Here is a 23,206-nt window from a genome sequence, read left to right as displayed (position 1 = left end):
TTCAAGTTTCCTTAGAGATATGGCATCTTTGAAGTTGACCCAAGACAGAGCCAGAGAGTCAATGTAATACAGAACTTCTCCTCATCTTCTTCTACCCCTCTTGAGCTTTGACAAAAGAAACAAAGAATGGGGACATGAGAAAGATAAAAGGACCTCCCATAGGAGTCAGAAATTGATTTTTTTTTTTTTGTCTTCTAGAAAGCCATTATGAAACATGAGGATAGAGAGGTTACCAACTCCCTTTCATACTGAGATATTGCCCTCAGATTTATTATCACTGGGGTGAGCATTGGTAAATTGAGCAGACTTCTCTAAAGCCAGAAGCCACAGGTATGCAAGGGGAACATACCTTTGTAGGTAAACATAAACAAGAATTCATACATTTTGCCTAAAAAGAAAAAAAATGGACATAAACATATCAACTACTTGGGGGAAATAAGAGGAAATTCAAGAAATAGATTCAAGGTTAAATTAATTCATTACAGAGCAATCTATCACTGGCTGGACCATGTGCAGATGGTGCTTAACAGATAATCCCAGAGAACAGTCAGACATGGACTTGTTTAGGATACTCAAGACTGAAAGTGTCAAAAGTATGTGATGCAGGACATTCATTCACTGAGATTCATGTTAATGGCCAAAAGGAATTTCCAGACAGAGTTTCCCAGACTTTTTTTTTTTTTTCTTGATTAAAAGCAGGATCAGAATGACATTTTGTGGGACATAACACTTATACATTGGGGGAAGAGGATCTTTTGGAAAATTAATCAATATTAGGAATACAACATTTCTAACATCCCTTCCAGGAGCTAAGAAAAGCTCATGAAAATGGGGAGCTTATGCATCATTAGTCTGACAATAAATCCATCTCTGATTAAAAGCAATTTATGATAAACATGCTTCAATTTTTTGAATGCTTTCTCTGGGCAATATCCCTGCAATATCTTACCCAAACTTCCCTGGCTGAATTGGGGTTTAGCTTAGAACAAAATTGTCAAACCTGGATTAGTAGATTTGCAATGGGAAGTTTGAAGTGGGAAGGTGGTTTTATTCTAGTTTATGTTGCTATGTTAAATGAAATATTGGAAAAGGCAATTTTAACTATAAAATAATAAGAAATAAATTTGGAGGATACAGAGATACAAAGAACCTCCACAAGAATCATGCAACTGTTTATCCTCCCAGTCTTTTTCAAAGATGTGTTTAGGCATGTGTGTGTGTGGGAGAGGTGCATTTACCCAAATCACCCAATTAAATACATAACACAATCACTTTATCAGATGTTGCCTTATTCTTATAGAAGATTTAGGTGATTGGCTTTTTCTTCTCTCTCTTTTTATATTGTTTATACATATTATTATTATTTTTTTAGATTTTATTTATTTATTTGTCACACAGAGAAAGATCACAAGTAGGCAGAGAGGCAGGCAGAGGGAGAGGGAAGCAGGCTCCCTGCTGAGCAGAGAGCCTGACGCGGACTCGATCCCAGGACCCCGAGACCACAACCCAAGCTGAAGGCAGAGGCCCAACCCACTGAGCTACCCAGGCGCCCCATTTATATATATTTTTAACTTTATTTTTGGTGTCCTAAGAGGGATTTCATTCTATAATAAAGCTTAATATTAATGTTTTTGGTTTTATTATAGAAACAATACAGCTTTAGAGTGTGGGACATCATATTACTATTTAGATGTGTATGCTGGAAATCTTGGCAAAACCGAACTCCTTGAACTGACTTGCTACAAAAGTGAAACTTTCCATCAGACCCAGGAAATCCATGACTAGGTGACTGACTGGCTTCTGAATGGGGTCCTGATTGATAAATCCCATCCCTGACATTCATTCTCTCTCATTTCGAGGGAGCAGGAGAGGAACTGCTTTTTACATTAAAAAAAGAAAAAATAGTTTTAATGTATCCAAACAAATACTCCAGAAACAGTAAAAGCTTTTTTGGGTGACTGCCATTCTCCACATGATATGTTTCAGAGATAATATTCAGTTATTATTATTTTTTTGTATTTGATGGCAAGAGAAAAATGGGCTACAGATTATCTTTTTACAGAATATGAATTGCATTGACTTTTTTTCCCCCAATTTCTTTTTTAAAGATTAAGTATCTCAGAGAGCAACTATTTTTTAGAAAAAACAAAATGGTGTGACAAAGAAAGTATGCATTACATGTAAAGAACCTTTGATTCTTGTCCTAATTCTCCACTGCTAGGCATCTGCTTTCCATTTTTTAAAAGAGGCAGATTATTCTTATATAATACTGAACATTCCTTCCAGATTTCAGATTCCATGATTCTTTGATAAGTTTATTTTGTTGCTCTTTTCTTGATGATTTTCAAATGTTATCTAAGCAATTGTTAGATTATATTGCTTCTTTTTGTGCCAAGTTACCACTCTTACATTCAGTATCTCTCATTCAGCTTTGCAAACAGTGTACATTAAGAGCAAAAGAGAACACCCACATCCCATATTATTTCTGCAGCCAAGCCAATGGAGTTGGCTTGCAATTTCTGCAGTTCTTTCTTGCTCCCCAAAGACCCTGAGCATTTTCAATGAAGATACAGACAGGAGTTAAAAGTCAATGTTCATTTGACACATTTTTGGGGGCACCTACTACATTCTAACAACCATCATAGGCACTGACGACGATACAACAGTGAACAACACAGATACATTTGCTCTTCTCAAATTTGTTTAGAGTCTAGGGATTAGTAGACAAGGATCAAGTCATGCAAATAAATGTGAAAATGCAACAGTGAGAAGTGCCACCATAGAAAACTATTTGGCGTTCTGAAAATCTCTTATGTTATTTGATCTGTTCAGCTGCATTCAAGGATCTTCCCCCCAAAAAATCAATGCTTAGTCCAAGATCTAAATCGTGTCTCAGTGTAAAAGCATATCAGTGTAAAAAGCAAAAGAAGAAAAGGTAGAGGACATGTCACAGGAAAATGCCTTATGATGACAGGAAATGACATGAGTATATGAGGCTAAAGAAGACAGGTGTGGCTGGATACCAGAAAGTAAAGAAAAGCCTGTAGGAGTTGAGATTGAAGATACTGGTAGGGACCTGACTATGTAAGACTCTTTTGGCCTAGTTAAGAAATTCCATTATTCTAAGAGCCAGGAAAATAATGAATGGGACCTTAGTAGCGTGATTAGGTCTACTTACCAATCACCTTTCATGTGAGAAAGGAAAGATATGAGGCATATTTTTTTAGAATCAGGCTGTGTAGAGAATTAAAAAGTAATAAATAGCTTTATTATTTTTCTGGATTCTGCTGTGGACTGCTAAACCTAACTTTCCTTGAATGTCTCGTTTCTGTAGAACATTATCATGGGACTAGCTGAGATGATGCTGGGGAAACAATCAGACGCTATTGTTCTGATTGTTTGTTTCTGCATTATTTCTGTTACTGAAATAGATTTAGACAGCTGAAGGACAGTCTTAGGTTCCACAAGATTCCCAGAAAGCAGACTCAAAGCTCTGCCAGGTGAGAGGAAAAACAGCTGTATGTTCTCCAGGAATATTCTTTGATAAGATTGCCTAATACTTGTCCATATGTCCAAAAGAGAGAACAGGAAAGTCCCAAATTATTCTGGTAATTCATTCTGGGCCATTATGCTAGATCCTCAGTATTTTCTCCCATTTTTAATTAAATGCATATCTCTTCACTATTCCTGAGAAAGTATACAAATTCCATGAGAGATTCCTATTCCTGCTAACTAGCATCTGACAACCTCATAGCCATCATTTAAGAAATGATTCCTTACCATATTGAGCACCAGGAGTTCCACAAACATTCTGGTTTATTATGTCCTTGTTCTTGTGTAGTGTTAGGGCATCCTTCCAATATCCCTGACCCCCAGTTTCCTCCCACCCTGACACCGTGGTAATCTTACATTAGTAAAACAAGGAAGGGTTGGATGGGACATTCCATTGATACTTATCTCTTCAGGCTTCCCAATCCCTGTTTCCTAAGGTAACACCAACTGAACCATTTAGTAGGTGGTATTACATCTTAATGTTTCAGATAGTAAAAGTCATCAGACTTTTACCCAGCTCTGGCTTTCTTTAGTGGAAATATAAAGATTTCAGACACATCAGACTCCCAATAAATATCCAAAAAGAATTCCATTCACCTTGTTCTATGACTAAACCCACTTATTAACCTTTTAAGAGTTCCCAGACCCAATTCCAATGTGTGCCCCCCCCCAGCACCAAGCAATCCTTGGACACCCTACTGGGGTCCCAGAATTCAGCTCAAATCTGACACTATCTAGCTGGAGATAGTATCAGATTCCAAAGGTTAAGAGTTCAGTTCTATAAGATTGTCCACTCTCCACCTACTACAGATGCCAGTTGCAAGCCCCAGGCAGTTACCTGTGCTTCTGACCAACTGGCTATAGATCTGAGGTTCCAACAATCTCCTCCTTCGAGTCTTTCAATTAGCTAGAGTGGCTTACATAACTCAGGAAAACACTTGGGTTTTCCAGCTTATTAAAGCACATGATAAAGGATATGCTTTGAATAGTCATAAGAAGAGATACATACAGTATAGGAAAAGGGCAGGCCACTCTCCAATCTCTATAGGATCACCAACCCAGAAGTTCTCCACACCCAGTACTTTTAGGTTTTATGGAGGCTTCACTGTATAGTCATAATTGACAAGTCATTGGCCATTAGCTAATTCAACTTCCAGCCCCTCTCTGGTCCTTTAATCAAGTGGTTGGCCCTCCTGGTAACCAGTCTTAGCACTTGGGTGGGGTCCAAAACTCATCCTCAATAACATAACGAAAGATACCTTTAGTGCCCTGATAACAGGAATTTCCAACAGTTTCAGGATCTGTGAGCTAGGAACCTTGGAGAGGACCATATAGGTAAGAGAAATACATAAAAGGTCACCTAAATGACCAAATGTATATTTCTTATAAATTACAATACTGTAATGTGTCAAGGTTGGCAATGCTGAACTTGATAGTAGGGAACGGGCACAGGAACAAAAGATAAGATTGAGGAAGAGTAAGATGGGGTCAGGAGAGCAGATAGCTGGTTTCTGGCCCTTAGAAAGCTGTGTAGCCTGAGCAACGACAATAGTTTTAAGTTAATCCTTTGTTTCTCTGTGTGCCCCACAAAATCAGAGTACCTGCCACTGTAACTAAAATTGTTACCTGACAAAATAAATAGTCTTACAATGGAAAAGAACACCAGGCTATTTGAATAGCTTCAGAAGGTTGTAATGGTAGCACCCCACCCTTCTCCTTGAAACACACCACCACCAGCAACAAAAATAGAGCATTTGATTACTCTGTGCAGGAATACCACTTCACCCCCTTTTGGGGAAAAAAAAAAGGACAGAATATAGGGGAACCACATGAGTATAAATGGCAATGTTTTGCTGCTGCTACAAGAGGTTTGCACAGTTTTCTGTCCCTCCAAACAAGGCTAAATGGATTTTATTTGTTTACAGATAGCCTACACAGTATATCCATCACCTTTTTTCTCTTATTATTCTTTCCCCTCTTTGCAATTTTTATTAAAATGAAAATAGAATGGTTAGTGACTGCGATCATTAGCTTGTACAAGCTGGCTTACGAAACAGATTGTTAGTGCCATAAACACAGGCCGAGGAATTCTATCATCCAGTCCCTGATGTGGCATGTCAATTCTCAGGGAATGGCTTATCCTAAATAGTGTTTGCAGTTATTCATAAATATATAATGACCATGATCCTTAAGTAAACTTCATCCAAATCACTCAATTCTGCACTAGTAATGATTGTACACTAGTAAAAAGCAATGAAAGGCAGCTGCTCTACACTGTTTATAATATTAGCCATTATTCAAATACTGTGTCATTCACCTTCCACAGCTAAAAGGCTCTCCAGAATTAGGAAGAATTCATTCACTGCTAGAAATTTTGAAATTTCAAAGGTTAAATGAGAAGATAAAATAGTAGTATCAGGAAAATGGAATGAATAATGAAAAGCAAAACACATTAGGCATTAGGTGAACAACACAGTTTCCTCTAAGAATTTATAGAGGTTATGAAGGAAATAGGAAAGGAATATATTAAAAGGGTACTCTATTTAGTTACCTCACAGAATTAAAAATGAATAAATGGAAATGCATAATTTATGCTTACGTAGACTCAGCATTGAAATGATAGCATTTCCCACTAAATTAATCTATAAAATTAGTGCAATCTCAATCCAAGTGCCAAGATGATCTCAAATTTTATATGGAAAATGAACACAGGTAGAAAGTTATGGTAGGGGTGCCTGGGTGGCTCAGTCATTAAGTGGCTGCCTTCAGCTCAGGCTATGATTCTAGGGTCCTGGGATCAAGCCCCCTCATCAGGCTCCCTGCTCCAGGGAGCCTGCTTCTCCGTCCCCCTTGCTTGTTGCTCCCTGTGCTGTGCTCTCTCTCTCTCTCTCTCTGTGTCAGATAGGCAAATAAAATCTTTTTAAAAAGGAGAGAGAAAGAAAAGAAAAGTTAGGATAACTATAAAAAATAACAATGAAGGGAACCTGACACCACTAAATATTAAAACATATTAAGCTCTAATATTTAAAATAGTTTGTACTGGCTCTGATTATCGGAAGAACAATGGAAAGAGAAATCATATGCCGAGATAAATGGTTACAGGGATTTACTACAGATAAAGATGAACAAAAGGTTAAATTATATAGCAATGTTGTTGGGACAACTGGCTAGAGGCTTAAAAAAATAGATCACTTTCTTGTATCTCACATGAAGATAAATCCTATATAGAAATCAATAAATATATATAAACAGAAGAACAATGATATTACATAAGGACAAAAGGAAAATATGTCCTTTTTTCCCCTTAGAGTCCTGAGGTTGAGAATTAAAACCAAAAAATTATTTAAAAAATGACAAATTTCTATAAAATTTTAAAACTCCTATCCACTCCCCAAGTTGTCTTAAACTAAGTCAAAGACAAGTGACAACTGGGAAAACCATGCCTAGCCCATATGATCTTCTAGGGACTAATACTTCTGAATTAAAACAACTGTATGGATAAAATCTTCAAACTATTCAGTAAGAGAATGAGAAAATGACATGACCAAACAATACACAGAAACACAAAACACCCATGCTCAATTAATATAAGAAAATATTCAAACTCACTCATAATTAAAGAAATTGAACCTAAATTTTTTTTTTACATCTAAATGGTAAAAATTTTAAATGTTGGTATCATCTAATGCTGAAGGGAACTATATTGAAACATTAGACATATCTTGGTGGAGGTTTAAATTGATGCTGTCTGTATAGCCTTGGCAATATCTATAAAAATGTAAATCTACCTATCTTTTGACCTGACATTTGGACTTCTAGATATTTATTCAACAGAGATATTCACCAGTTTGGCAAAATATATGTATTAAGAGGTCTGCTGTAACATCGTGGTAGCAAAACAAAACAACAAACCATACCAACAAAGCAAAACAAAAGCTAGAAGTAATCTATATCCATAAAAATAAAGTGAGTAAATCACTATGCTGTGATTAAAATGAATGAAATAAATTTATTTATAAAGTAAACTTAATGTCTTAGCTGCGATGTTGTATGAAAAATACCAAGTTACACAACGCTGCATATATATATATATATAGTTCAATCCCATTTCTGCTTTTTTTCTCTTAGAAGTAGAAATTACTTATGAGCCTGTACAGTTAAAGGAAGGCTAAACACCACTTCTTTCAGCTCATACAATATCCTTGATATTGAAGGTAGGAATGCAAACTGGTGCAGCCACCTTAGAAAACAGGATAGAGTTTCCTCAAAAAGTTAAAAATAGAACTACCCTCTGGTCAAGCAATTACACTACTAGGTATTACCCAAAGGATACAAAAATAGTGATTTGAAGGGGCGCATGCAGTCCGATGTTTATACACCCAAGAGGGGCCGGGTCCCCTTCCTCTGATGTTTGGAAGCCTCCAGTTGCCTCTAATTTATAATCTAAACTTTAAGGCCAACTAGTTATTTCTACTCCCATTTTTCCAAATCTAACTTATTTGGCTACAAGGATACCTGGTTGAAGGCTCCTAACTGTCCATTTTTCTTTCTTTCTTTCTTTAATTCTGCCAGGGATAAATGAGAACACAATAGTACAAGCAAGTAGACTGAGTGAATTATTTATATCGGAAAACATGAGTGTTATAGATCGATAGATGTTATGTAATGGAAAAGATGTCTAAACAAGAGCTTATAAATAACCGCAGCTTTAAGTACCCAGGTATGTAGATAAAAAATAAAATCTATCGATTCTATCGATACTGTCTTCCTGCTTAGTTTTTCTATGCAGTTCGGTTAATTCCTAAAAGACAAATGTGTCAAAGGTGAAAGATTCCAAGAGGGAGACTACTGTCAAGCAACTTGTGCTGGCATCTTTCTCTAGTGTTACAAAAAAAAAAAAAAAAAAAAAAAAAAAAAACTCATGTAAAGCTGTAGGGGTGAGTCCATCCGGCTATGCCTAGGTCAATCCAAATGAGGGGAATGGAATAAAGGGGATTTGAACCATTCTTTATAGGATGCTACTTATTCTCATCTCTGTGCTGTATCTTTGCCATTTTCCTATTGGATCTTTCCAGGAGACATAAATTTGTCATAAACTTGTAGGTTCTGAAATACACAGGTTCTGAAATTTACCAATTTATTGCCTACTTATCTGCACAAGTCACCAAAACCCTCAAACCTCATTCCTCTCATGGGTAAACTGTAAAGCCTATGTCTTAGGTTTGTTGAAGGGATTAAATGATAGGAAGGATGTAAGATGCTCAGAATATGCTCTTTTTAAATATTTGTTCTTCCAATCATGTTTAATTTTTTTAAAAGCTTTATTTATTCATTTGAGAGAGAGAGCGAGAGCATGGGGGACAGGCAGGGGGCCGGGGAAGGGAATCTCAAGCAGACTCCCCCACTGAGCACAGAGCCTGATGCGGGGCTTGGTCCCAGGACCCCAAAGTCATGATCTGAGCAAAAATCAAGAGTCAGATGCTTAACTGACTGAGCCACCCAGACCCCTCTCCAATCATCTGTTTAAAAATCACTACCTAATACAGGGTTGGTCCCATGTCTTTTAGTACTACATCTAGCACTTGTATCAATACCAAACCATGCCAATTGGCATAACCTTTGACTCTGCGTCCCTTTGTGCTGTTAGAATTCTGTTGGATCCTGCTTATCTGCCATAATATTGTAAAGAATTACAGTGCACTGGCTGTACACGCTCTTCTCTTGGTTTCCTCTTACCAGTGTCTAGTACATGCACCCACAACAATTGCCCAATGAATGTTGTTGCTTTAGCTCTCTGGCAGCTGGAGAGATGCAGTACTTTCAGGTTACAATATTTACTGCCTGCATTACACAACTGAGTAACTAGTTAACCAGCCATCCAAGGAAGAAAATAACAGGCTGATCAGAACTTATGGTAACAGTTCCTGTGGGTCGATTTCAGGATTCAGCTTCTCACTAGTGTGTTAGCTCTTTCTCTTAGGAGATACACTCTGTGGCTACATGTCATAATTCCCTTTCAGTATACTGGCTGTGCTACAAATGGATGTAGTAAGCAAGGAAGAAGTTACTTTCTCAACTTGGTAAATATCATACAAGAAGTGCCACCTTTGCTAGGAGATGTATAACAAAACAATCATAGGATGCTTGCAGGATAAATAAAGGTCTCATTCGTTGGATGTTAAAGAAACTAACCTGTTTAGAGCCATGGAGGTAAACAAAAGAAAAATCACTGAATTAGGCCCATACTTAATTTATACTAACTTAATTCCAGTTAATAAAAGAGATGAAGTACTACTTTTCCTTAAGGAAAAAGCTCAAGCTGATTTTTTTAAGGAACTCTGACTCCTCATAAATAACCATGTCAAGGAAGTAAATGGAATCACAAAACTGGTACTTAAAACCACATCTATATTTTTCTGCTGCTGGTTTTTTGTTTGTTTGCATTACTTTTCCTGTTGCAGGCTCCAGATTGTCTACATAGGAAAGAATTTCAAGATGCTGTCTGGTTAGAACTGAGGTTTTATCTTGCAGATTTCTGAGAACAAGCACCTGGTTTGGGCATTGGGGTGACCAGTCCAGAAACATTCTGATGGATAGAACACTACCACGGTCATTTCCACCTGCTAGAAAAAATGGGGTGGATACAGACTTTCACATGAAAAGCTTATAACTGTTACTCTAAATGGTCAAAGTGGCAGCAGATAACCCTTGAGTTGCTTTGAATAAAAGTCTTTTACTATATAACTAAGTTTTCTCATCTATAAAACTGAATTAGACAAAATCAATTCTGATATCCGCAATTCTCTTAGCACTAAAAATTCTTCAGTGTCTAACAACTGGTAAGATTTTGTGGAACTAAATTCTCATACTGGAAACTCTTTCCAGCCAAAAGAATCTATGGCAAAGCCTATGTCGAGGGGTAAATGGCACACAGCCAAGCATCCAGCGCAGTGGGGAAGAGCCTGGCTTAGTAGGGATAGGTCAGGGTTTCACACCGAGCTCCACCACTCTACCTGGGTGTGTGCCCTTGGACAAGTCCCTCCACATTGCGAAGCCCCTGTTCCATCACGTATAAAATGGAGACGATGATACCTAGCTCATGGGTTGTTGGATCTGGCAAATCATTAGGTAGTGAATGTTAGTTGTTGCCATTATTAAGAAGCCAAGAGAAATAAGTGCAGAGGCAACTGGAGAAGTAAAATCCGTATTTTAGGGACCAGAAAAGGCCTCTCTGAATCAGTATCATATTTTTTTTTTTTTAAAGATTTTATTTATTTATTTGTCAGAGAGAGAGAGGGAGAGAGAGCGAGCACAGGCAGACAGAATGGCAGGCAGAATGGCAGGCAGAGGCAGAGGGAGAAGCAGGCTCCCTGACGAGCAAGGAGCCCGATGTGGGACTCGATCCCAGGACGCTGGGATCATGACCTGAGCCGAAGGCAGCTGCTTAACCAACTGAGCCACCCAGGCGTCCCTGAATCAGTATCATATTTACATAGAACATTTCACCCAAGTATAAGCAGCTGCACATTTAGATGGTGCTCCTACTATGAAAGCATCCATTTAATACTTGGTAATTAGCAGCAAGGTTATTGCAGTAGCATTCCTCTAGAAAGATCTTTCACGCCTGCATTTCTGAAAAATAAATAAATAACGAAACTGTGTGTCTGATTAAAAACTCTTATCGCTTCACACAACAGACACCAGTTTGATTTCTCCTTTTAACTTCAGTGAGGTCACACTCCTGTGTTTGTGACATAGCAGCAGGTTGCCATGGAGATGATAGCTTTATCAGCAACTCTGCTTTGCAATGACTTCACAGCAAGGTTACTAAGAAGCAGATGGGCTGTGCAGGAGACAAACCCCCTTGTCTAAACACAAATGGCATTGATAATTAATTAGCTGAAGCAGCAGGGGAAATTATGAAAATGTGTGAAAGGTAAAAGGATTTCTATGTATTACAGATTTGATAGTTCTATTCCTCTTATAGAGAAAAATCACATCTCTCTTCCTTTGGGAATATTGCATCGTCTACTGAATAAATGTACCTGTGACTGGTTTGAGTATGCTCAGTTTCACTTTCTAGACCCCTTGATTTCTTGGTTAAAGTAGCAAAGTAAGTTATCTTTTGTGACAGTCCAAAAAAGAGACTGGTAAGCAAAACAACTTCAGATTAAGATAATGAAAGGATCACAGGAGCAACATATTTAGACTTCTGAAGGTTGTATTTGAATGTACTGATCCTCTGTTTGAAAATGCCTCTTCTGCTGATAAAGGTCTTTTCATTATTTGTCTAGGGCTCTAATAACAAACCTACAGTCACACACAGACTGGGTGACTTCCTCACAGTTCCACAGAATACAAGTTGAAGACAAAGGTCTGGTTTCTTCTGGGGCCTCTCTCCTGGACTTGCGGCCGGTTACCTTCTCCCTGTGTCTTCACATGGTTTTCCCCTTGGGCATACACGTTCCTGGTGTTTCCTTGTGTGTCCTAACTTCCTTTTCTTAGGAGGATACCAGTCAGATTGGATTAGGGCCCCCCTTACAGCCTCCTTTCCACCCACTCACCTGTTTAAAGGCCCTCCTCTCAGGACAGTCACATTCTGAAGTACCCGGAGTTAAGACTTCAACGTAGAATTTGAGTGGGGTCCCAATTCCGCCCATACCAGTCCTACTTTATCATTTGGGTAACACAATTGGATAACATTGTATACAAAGTCTTTCCTAACCAGATCTGTACCTCTCTTACAGAATTGGCCTTCCAATTACTATTACTACATTACTTATATTATTACTTATACTACTATAAGCAGCACACAGCGGAAACACATTGGATTACTAGAAGTTCCACAAATACTCCAAGAGTAAAGATATTCTAGCTTTGCCACCTTTCTTCATCTTCCTTGGAAACTTCTGCCTACCCTCTTTTCAGAGAACACCTCCTCTCTGACCCGTTTCCTAACTACTGGCCCCCTCTGGGAGAGCCAATAATCCTCTCTCCCTCTACTTTGCACAGAGCTTATTGGAGTGCTTCACATCGGTCTAATAGTACGCTGATACGGGTGTATTTCTCCCAGGAAATGGTGAAAGCAGAGAAAGTGGTGAAAGGCAGCCTTGCATTCTTATTTGTGCTTCTATCACCATATTTAACTCCGTGCACAGAGCTTTGAAATGTTTTCTGGATGTTTGGAAATAAGGCACTCAAAAGCTGGAGGGATGGGAGGGAGGGAGGGAGGGAGAGATCGAGGAAGGAAGGAAGGAAATATTTCTTTAAAAAAGTATAAAGTAAAAACCAAGCCAAACAAGCCAACAAACAAAAAACACAAACCTGTCTTGAGAACCTATAAAAGGCATGAATAGATAGATAGATGTGTGGAAGCGTTTTCTCACAAATACAGGTAATCTATGTATCTGGGCTCTTCGAAGAACATATTTTGACAGGACTTAAAACTCTTGATCCATCATCTGTGCACCGGCTGGACTGATGGCTCCACCACGGAGGGTTTGAGGCTCACCTCTTCCTCCCATGACAGGCACCGAAGAGTGCACCAGTCACAAGAAGAGCTGTCCCTGCCACCAGGGACAGTCAGGGAATAAACTCTGTGTTCCATCTGTCTATCCATAGCTCCTACTGTGAACAGAGACAAGAAATAGGAGCCATTTCTCCTTGTGTGCTCATACTCCCAATGCTGCAGAGGCATTATCTCCAGGACCGTTGAGTATTTGAAGCAGAGAAAATGCTGGAGTCAGTCTTGTTCCCCTGCCCCATCAACTAGAGTACAGGAACTTTGTTATACCTATGTGGCCTGGTATGTTGAAGTGGCAAGTAGTGTTTTGAAAAGCAGATGAGGGCTCTTCTTAAAACATCCTATACACACAGATTAGAAAAAGACCATTTTGACAAAATCAGCCCCAAGTACAGATTTCAACGCGTAAAGCAAATCCCTGATTACTCAATCCCTAGGTCTTGAACCTTGGCCACTTGCAAGGAAATTGGCGCAATGTACCATCCTCATTTTGTGTTTTTCTTCACTGCCCTTTATCACTTAGGCATATACTGCTTAAAAACATTTTCCCTCACATTTTTTCTGCCCTAGCTCAAATATTTCATTTATAATATATGTTACTGGCTGCATATAGTTGACCTACAATAAATGTTAACTGAATAGCCGATTAAAATACTGCTTCTCCCATTATTCTTGCATTCATTGTGATCCTGTTTCTGAAGATATAGCTAATTCCAGGTGTCATTCAATTGATGGAATTTGGGAAGGGATATAAATACCCTCCGATGTTCCTCAAATTACATCATGTATCTTTAGCTTAGTTCTACATAGTAGCCAAGAATCTTCAACCACAGGATCATAGAGCTTTAGTTGTAAAAATGACTTTGAAGACATGCATTCTTGCCCAGGTACTCTGAAAATCTATGTCCTTGATATCTATGTATCTATCTATCTATCCACACACACATATGTATTTTACTGATCTCCTATTCATCTAAGAGAAGACTACATAGTTTAACATATTTTAGTTAAAAATCCTCTTACTTTGAGTAACATCCTCTTTACTTTGAGTTGGCATATGAACTCTGAGTTAACACTTATTATCACAAACATCTGAAACTGTAATTGATAGCTCTGTCTTCAAACAGTTAAAAATAGGAGACAATTTAATTATTATTTGATTAATACAGTATGTATGGCATGAAAATATTTCCAAAAATAGGACCTTGATTAAAAACAAAAACAAAAATTGGGGCGCCTGGGTGGCTCAGTGGGTTAAAGCCTCTGCCTTCAGCTCAGGTCATGATTCCAGGGTCCTGGGATCAAGCCCCGCATCGGACTCTGCTCAGCAGGGAGCCTGCTTCCTCCTCTCTCCCTGCCTGCCTCTCTGCCTACTTGTGATTTCTCTCTGTCATATAAATAAAATCTTAAAAAAAATAAACAAACAAAAACCCCACGGGGGCCTTGGTGGTTCAGTCAGTTAAGCATCTGCCTTCAGCTCAGATCATGACCGCAGGGTCCTGGGATCCAGTCCCACATCTGACCCTCTGATGAGCAGGGAGTCTGCTTTTTCCTCTCTCTTCCCTCTCAAATAAGTAAATAAAACCTTAAAAAGAAAATCCACAAATACTCGGTAATGAAAGGTTGAATCCATATTCTAATTCAAAACTTAATGTTTAGTAAGTACTTGCTATATTCAAGTTACTGAGCTAATATCATTTAGTTCTCCCATCTCAAAACAAAACAAAACCAAAAAAAATCTTGAAGAACAGAATTATTTTCTCCACCCTACTAGTGAAAAAGACTTAACACTTGGCCTAAAGAGGCTATGTGACTTTAATAGATGACATGGTAGTCTAAATTACTCTAATTATTTTTAGAAGATTTTATTTATTTATTTGACGGACAAAGATCACAAGTAGGCAGAGAGGCAGGCAGAGAGAGAGAGAGGAGGAAGCAGGCTCCCTGCTGAGCAGAGAGCCTGATGTGGGGCTCCATCCCAGGACCCTGGGAACATGACCTGAGCCGAAGGCAGAGGCCTTAACCCACTGAGCCACCCACGTGCCCATGAATTATTCTAATTCTTCATCTAGTTGATGTATATTCCTACTACTTCATGCTCTTTGCCACTTTGTTTTATAACTGTGTTTTAAAGAGAATGAATATATTATCTATCCCTTCTGTTTATATACAGTGCCCACTTGCTAAGTAACGTCTTTCATGAAAGCGCTTTTTTCCTTTGTAAGTAAAGTCAGCAGGACATAGCTCTCAGAGTAGGACTCTGGCCCCTTTCACCCTCTCATCTGGAACATGCTCTGTCTCTGCCTTCCTGATAGAAGGCATCAAGGGGGGAATGATGTACAATTACTTGTCTGGTGGGGTTTCAGATTATGTGAATAACCATCTGTCTGTAAGAAGAGTGTAGCTATCTATTCTTTCCTCAGTCAATAGATGATAAGAACTTTGGGAAGTGAGAACTTTGAGATGGCTTAAAATGAATGACCTAGAGATCAAATGATTTACGTTCACTATCTGATTTTCCCTGAGAAAATGACTAATTTCCCAAGCCTGCAAACAAAGAAAATGAAATAAACAACATATTTTAAAGATAAAGCGAAAAGCATTCCAGAATCCGAAAGGATATGTTCAGTGTGAGCCAACCGTCACATCTTTAACCCGTCCATCTGGGGGTATGCGTCAGAAAAAAGGAGGATACAAACCCAAACCACATCTAACCTGTTAACTGGGTAATCTGATTTTCATGTATATGTAAACCAGCAAGGCACACTCGCCTGTCTCTGTGTGTAAGCATTGAGTCTGGCAATTAACCCTGTTACCTTAAGCAATCAAATGGTCTTGCTGGAGCCTCACTCAAAGCCACCTCTGTGCTGATGACCTACACTGGCCCAACATTGAAGCATGAGGGTGGCAATCGGGAAGATGTGGGCTTTCTTCTCAAAAATATCTTTATGTATATTACTAATTGGACAGCTTAGGAAAACAAGGTTGTTGGAGGGATCACTGAAATAGTATTCAATAAGTTTTCTTAGGAGATGCAAAGGAATATGAAAAAAAATAGAGACTTACCAAAAGATAATAGCATATGGAATATTACAAAGATTATTTTGGTCACAGAGAAAAGCACCTGCTTCTTCTTTCAGGATATAAAACCAAATCTGATCTCAAGGGAGATCTGGAATATCTCCCCAGAAGCCCCTCCTTCCGTTCCTCTCACAGCTGTCATTCCGTTGATAATGATTGATCTCCATTATAGGTGTATGCTGAAATGTATTGTATTTTGTGGCTGAAATGCAAGGAGATGCTGAGGGTCCCAGTAAATAGGGATACACCAAGCTCTGTCCCACCTCCTACTAGTGTTCTTCACTGAGTGATACCTTTGCTGCCTCCTTGTTCTTGTTTGGGATAGGAAGAAGGGCAGGAGAAACAAAGTTAGCAACAATCTTTGCTTTCTGTATTGATTTCTCCACCTTAATTCAAACAATGCTCATGAAATTTCCCTGTCACTATCTTATGTCAGGATTCTAGAATGTCAAAAAGTCTTTGGAGGGATGCTTAGTAGACAAGTGTAGTTTTATCTTCTTTGGAAATGGAGAAGTAAAGTGCCAAATGTTGCCCCCTTCCTTGTTATTTCCACAGGAATGTAAGAATCCTCTTTTCTACCTCCTTGATGATTGTGGTCATTAATAAAGCACTGATATTAAAGGAATTAGTATCAAGGTTTGTTTTTGGTTTTTTATTTGTTTGTTTTGTTTTCTTTTGGTATGTAGGGTCCTGGATTATAGTTGATATACAAAAAAGATCATGCATATTTAATGTATACAATTTGATGAATTTGGAGACATGTATATACCTGTATAATCATTACCAGAATCAAGGTAATAAAATACCCATCACCTCCAAAACCTTCCTGCTGACTGTTTTTGTCATTGTTGTTGCTTGTATATGATAAGAACATTTAATATGAGTATCTGCTTTTTCTTTAAACCACATCATCTCTGCCTTATCCTTATTCTCCTACTCACTCTCACTTTTACCAAATCAAGGCATAGACTCAATTCTCCTTCATTACATAGAGTAATTACCTCTCTCTCTCTCTATCTATCTTCTATCCAAATAATAGTAAGTACCAGCTCACAATCTGTCTCTTTTAAATAATACTCAATACATCAAGATTTGGTAACAAGTAAGAATTTTGATGATACCTTACCATTCGTTTATCCATCCTTACATTTAACAAATACTTATTCAGCGTATACTCTATGTCAAGTACCTACACTATGCTCTAGTATCATGGTGGGCTCTGTCTCTTAAAGTTAGAGAGAAAGACTCAGAGATAAATATAAGATGGAGTTTTTGCCTTCAACATATTTTACAGAAACAGAATTTTATGCGTAGAAAGATAACATTCAAAATAGAAACTCATTTCTTTAGCCTGGTCACTCTTTTTTACCAGGCAAGTTATCAAAGTGACCAACATCAGGCACAGTACCTGGTACTCTCTTTTGGATTGCTCCCTTCTCCATTATCCCCTTTAAAATTTGCCTTCAACTCTACTTCTCTGTGAACATTCTCCAATCCTACATGTTCCTTATTTCCATCTTCTTTTTCTTGAGTTCCCTCTTCATAGATTTTCACCATAAACCACAGAACTGCCATCCTCGAGTTTCTGGAGTCTAATACTGGACCCTTCCCCTTCCCCCTCACCACTAAGAGTAATGATTTAAATCTAAATGGCACAACTTTTCTCCTCTCTTTCCATCTTTCTTTCTCCATTTTTGCACAGTTCTTTAGTGTGCCTTGAAAAGAAGAACATTAAGACAATATAAAAATAAAATTATAGGGCAGAACGTACCAATCAATGTCAAAATTCCTATAAGTTGGTAGTAAGAGGACTGCTTCTTAATTGCATAAGAAAACATATGCTTTGAGATCTTTGAGCAATATGGCTTTTCAGGTGTGTGAGTTTATAGGCTCTAAAGTCTTTAGAGCTTTAATCTACTTTTACCAACAGTTTTGGACCATTATGACTCTGAATCATTCTCTGCCTCTGGCCAAGGCGAGTCAGCATACCTGCCAGGCAAGAGAAGAGAGCTGGTGCCCTAGTTCACTGTTGTCTCCTTCTGCTGTGAATCATTTATGTTTATCCATGTAGCTGTCCCCCTTACTCCACTTCTGGTGGAGGCCAGGAGAGAGAGGAAGAAGATTATGTGATTCCTTAGTCACTTTTTAGAAAAGACAAAGTAAATAATACAAGTAGGCTGGTTTAGAGCCTTCCTACTCCAAATGTGCTCCGCAGATACAGTATCTCCATCGCCTAATGGTTTGCTAGAAATTTACAATGTCAAGTCCCACTCAAGATGTGTTGCATTAGAGCCTGAATTTTAACAAAATCCCCAGTGATTCACAGACACGCTAATGTTGAAATAAAACAGAAGCACTGGCCTAGTAGGTGCTTCCTTTTATTGACAAAGGACAAGAAAGGAAGTTGTGTACAAATTAGGATAAAGAAACTCTCCCCTGGGAACACAAGGGAAAAAAAAGAGTAGAAAACAAAGACATGTGTGTGTGTGTCGGTGTGTGTGTGTGCATGCAAAAGAAAAGAGGAGATAAAAGGACAGACAGACACAAACTCCCCTGTCTTTTCAGTCCACTCTGGATCTCAGCTGCTAGGAGTTACTTTTAGGTGACTAATGGGCATATCTCAGGTCTGCATCCTAAGTAACAAGAAAATAATCCTTAACTTTCTTCCTTAACCCAAACATTAGGCTTGATGAAATGCAAGGGTTAGGAGCTCAGTGAAAGAAGTTGTCCTTACAATTATTTTTTTTTAAAGATTTTATTTATTTATTTGACAGACAGAGATCACAAGTAGGCAGAGAGGCAGGCAGAGAGAGGAGGAAGCAGGCTCCCCGCTGAGCAGAGAGCCCGATGCGGGGCTCGATCCCAGGACCCTGGGATCATGACCTGAGCCGAAAGCAGAGGCTTTAACCCACTGAGCCACCCAGGTGCCCCCTTACAATTATTTGAAGCAGGAATCCAGCAGTGCTATTTTTCCAGAAGTGGCACAGATTCCCTTGATCATTTGGGCATTCTTCCTGTGGCATCATCAAACACAGAATTGTTGATTTTCAGGGTTAGAGGGAACCATAAAGGACAGTTCATTTTCTTATCTGACATTGACATCCCTGCCACAGTACAGGGCACTAATCGTTGCCCACCTGATGCTTGGATGGAATAAATGAAGAAATCTCAAAATCCATGCTTACATGCCATTGAGCATTCAGTGACATTGCAACTACCTTGCTCATTATTTGAGAATATATAATTCTGCTGATGACACGTAACGCCCTCTTCTCAGTCTGGCATGTTTGCCTCATAAACAGTTAAGCTTTAGAGTAGTGATGCAGGGAGGGGGAAAGACCTTCATAAACAAATCTGTTTGCCTAAGCATAAGAATATATAATACTCATAAAAATGGTAATAAGAGCCCAGGCTGAAAGAGACACATTTCTCACACTAATAACATAATAATAGGAATAATAATAATACCCTCCAAGATTTACCATTCCAGAGAAAATAATATTTGCTATTAATATTATTATTATTATTAAGTTACCACTAATAATAATGATAGGTTACCTGCTAAGACACTGAGCCTTCAGCGTAACTTAGTAAATAAGCTTAGAAAGAGCTCCCCTGGAGACTTTTTTTTCCCCCCCAATTAATAAAGAAGACTGACAGATCTCACAGCCTACTGCCAGGTACCAATTCATTGCCTCCCTTTAATAACTATTTAATTTGCTTTCTTGTAGTAATCATGTCGTGCAAATTGTTGGCCTCCACCACTCGGTGACAAGGCGGATGTCATCTCAGTAGGCTGAGTGGCACTGCCCACCCATCCTACTCCCATCCTCTCCCCAGCCTTTTTCCTCTTTCCTGCCCTCCTCTTGCCTGTAACCCAGAGACCTGGTCCCTCCTCTTGGGTAAGCCATCCAATGACAATGAGAGAAGGAATCAGTCAGACCTCTAAAGTAGCCACTGAGGGAAGAAAGAAACACTCCTTTGTGGTGTCTTATGACCTCTCTCCGTGCTCAAAGAAAGCTCATAAGCTCACATCCTGAATTAGCATGGCCTCATTATAGACACAACTGCATAAATATTTAATTTTTGGGAGAGAAAAATTAAAAATTATTTGAGGGAGATACTTTCAAGACTCTCTGCTAAACCCCCATAAAACTCCCCCCGCCTTTCATGGCGCTAATAGTTGGCTTCAGCTGCCTCCAGAAAAAAATATTTTAAGATTTTACTTATTTATGTGAGAGAGAGAGAGAAAGAGAGAGCACAAGCCTGGGGAGGAGTAGACTCCCCACTCAGAAAGCAGGACTCCTTCCCAGGACCCTGGGATCATGACCTGAGCCAAAGGCACAGTATTAACTGACTGACTGAGCCATGCAGGCACCCCCAGGAACATTCTGTAATAAGTTTACCTAGGAAACTTCATGGAGACCTGAAATGCAGAACTCTTTATCCGCTCGGAAGTAACTTGAAATTTCCCTGTCAGTACTAAGAATGCTGGTTTTATCAATGGGAAATATATCAATAAAGAGAAGACAGAGGCAGGGCATTAGGACTGTAGGGAGGTGTCCAGCCACTCAATCAGTTCTGCACCTCGGAAGCAGACCGTATTGGAGAAAATCAGGGCCTAATGAAGAGTTTTGCTCATATAGATTTGGGACTTAAAGATCGCAGCGTTAGCAAGTACTTCTGAAACACGCTCAATATCAAACTAATAGTGATTATCTAAACGAGATACATTAAGAGGGGAATGTTCATGGAATCGAATAGTAAATACTTCAAGATGATGCTCAATTACTAAAACACAACTTGTCTTTAGAGTGGTCGTTGAGTGCTTGACATGGATATGAGGACCAAGCAAGTACATTTTGGAGGTGGGGGAACTCTTTATGGAGAGAGGAGAAAAAAAGAAATACAAATGTGAGAATTCTGCCAAAGACCAACCAACCAACAAGCAAACAAAAATCAAAAACAAACAAACAAAAAATGTAAACATACAGAAACTACAAAGAAGATTGCAAAAAGTGTTCCTGTTCTTGACTGGCAGAAAACCCCATTCTCACTGTCACCATCCTAGCTCACACCAGCATATTTTCTTGCTGGGACTAATGCACTGGTCCACTAATAAGCTCACTGGCCCCAGTCTTGTTCCCCAAGAGCCAGAGCACTTTTCCTGAATGAAAAACCAGCTCAGGTCATCACCAACTTACTCCCTCCCACACCAGCTTATCCATTCCTTCCCTGAATATTTATTTAGCCTCAACGAGACACTGAGGGTACAGAAAGAAAGCAGAATGAGCTTGATTCCTCGAGGATCCTGCAGTTAGGGATTAAAACCCAGTTTCTTGATGTGGCATACCAGGTTTGCACATTCCAGAACCTTGCTCACCTTTCCAACCTCCTGTACCACTTGCCTTTGCCTTCCACATTCCACTCTCAGGCTCATACACTCATTTCTATTTCATTCTGTTAGCACTTTCCACACTTTCCCTTCCCTTCCCTTCCTTTCCCTTCCCTTCCCTTCCCTTTACTACCCTTCCCTTTGCTTCCCTGCCCTGTCCAGCCCTTCCTTACCCCTAGCTAATTGCTGCTACTCTCCAGCACACCCTTTATCACCCTCTGTTTTCTTTCTGTGTATCTGTTACCTCCATGAGACTGCGAGCTTCCTCAGAGAGACCCAGTGTTGTTCACTGGCACATAACTCCAGCACTCAGCAAAGAACCTGATTTATGTTGGTGCTCAACAATCATCAGTTAGATGAATTATTTACAGTTTGACCTTATATGGATGGTTTCTATGGGACTGAGAGAAACAGATTCCAAACTGTGGCTGAGGACAAGGGCTTTGCTGGGCTCATGACCATCTTCAGTTTGGTGAACACCAGGCACTCAATAAATATTTGTTGAGTGAATGAACAAAAGGATAAATTCAAACAAAACTGGCAAGTCCACACATAAGGCAAGTGTGATCAGAACTGAAACTGGGCGTTAAGCATCTTTTTGACAAGTAGAAATCTAGAATGTTCTCACAGGGAGTTAATCATCTTATAAACATATCAATTTTCAAATCCTTTTTGTATATTCCAATTTTCCTTCTCGTGGCACAGTGTAGACACTGGAGTTGAAATTGTGAGACCCTTTTCACTTCTACATCTGAATTATGAAATGCCACATTCACCGGCCTCTACCAGAAGCAAGGCAACATTAATATTAATGTTTGGAAGGGCCTGCAGTGTGGCAGTGGGGTGATTTAAAGGGGAGAATAATCAGGGACTGCATCTTAGTAAATAAATCCAAGGCCCAATTTGTTTAGTCTTTCACCCACATTTTAAAACAGAAATTAATATTCTTTTTAAAAAGCAAATCAATACACACTCTGAACTGCTGACTTGGTAGGTTTAAAATGGAAATGTTTCTCCCGTTCCCAGCAGCCTCGCAGCTAATCTCCCTTTTCCCACTCTCTCTCTAATCTATTCCAACACACAGAGCTATGAAGATACCCTCCAAATATTAGTCACGAAGCATTCATTAAGTTCTTGCCAACACACACCCAGTACCACCTGGTTTTTGTGGGGACACAGGTGATGAAAGACCTGCCTTTGTCTTCAAGGGGTTTATAATACAGATGGGGAGAAGAAGCGCTCTTAGATTACACATCCAAAGAAAAACAACAACAAATGTGTTCTGAGATACTGTGTTAACAACTATTTTGGACATCTAATTTCTACCCTTGTGAATTTTCATGATTCTCCCATTACCCCCCACCCTGCACCCAGTGTAGAGGAACTAGACACTCTTATGTCTAAAATCTCACTGAACCCACACAAGAACACTAAGAAGTTTATAATAGTATGACTATTTTACAGATGAAGAATTAAGGTGCAGTTAAATGACCATTATAAGAGCCTACATCTGGGAAACAGCAAAACTAGTATTTAGAGTTTAGTTCTGCCTCATGATAAACTTCAACTCTTTCCACCATGTTCTCGCTTCAGTAGTTGTCATCAATTCTCTTTGGCCTCACTCTATTGTTTCTCCTTACATCCTAACACCTCTA

The sequence above is a fragment of the Enhydra lutris genome, unplaced genomic scaffold (genome assembly GCF_002288905.1).
Source record: "Enhydra lutris kenyoni isolate GAN:26980312 unplaced genomic scaffold, ASM228890v2 scaffoldscaffold2, whole genome shotgun sequence".
NCBI classification, from domain to species: domain Eukaryota; kingdom Metazoa; phylum Chordata; class Mammalia; order Carnivora; family Mustelidae; genus Enhydra; species Enhydra lutris.
The sequence above is the reverse complement of the archived record's forward strand: the minus strand, read 5'-3'. Positions refer to the sequence as shown.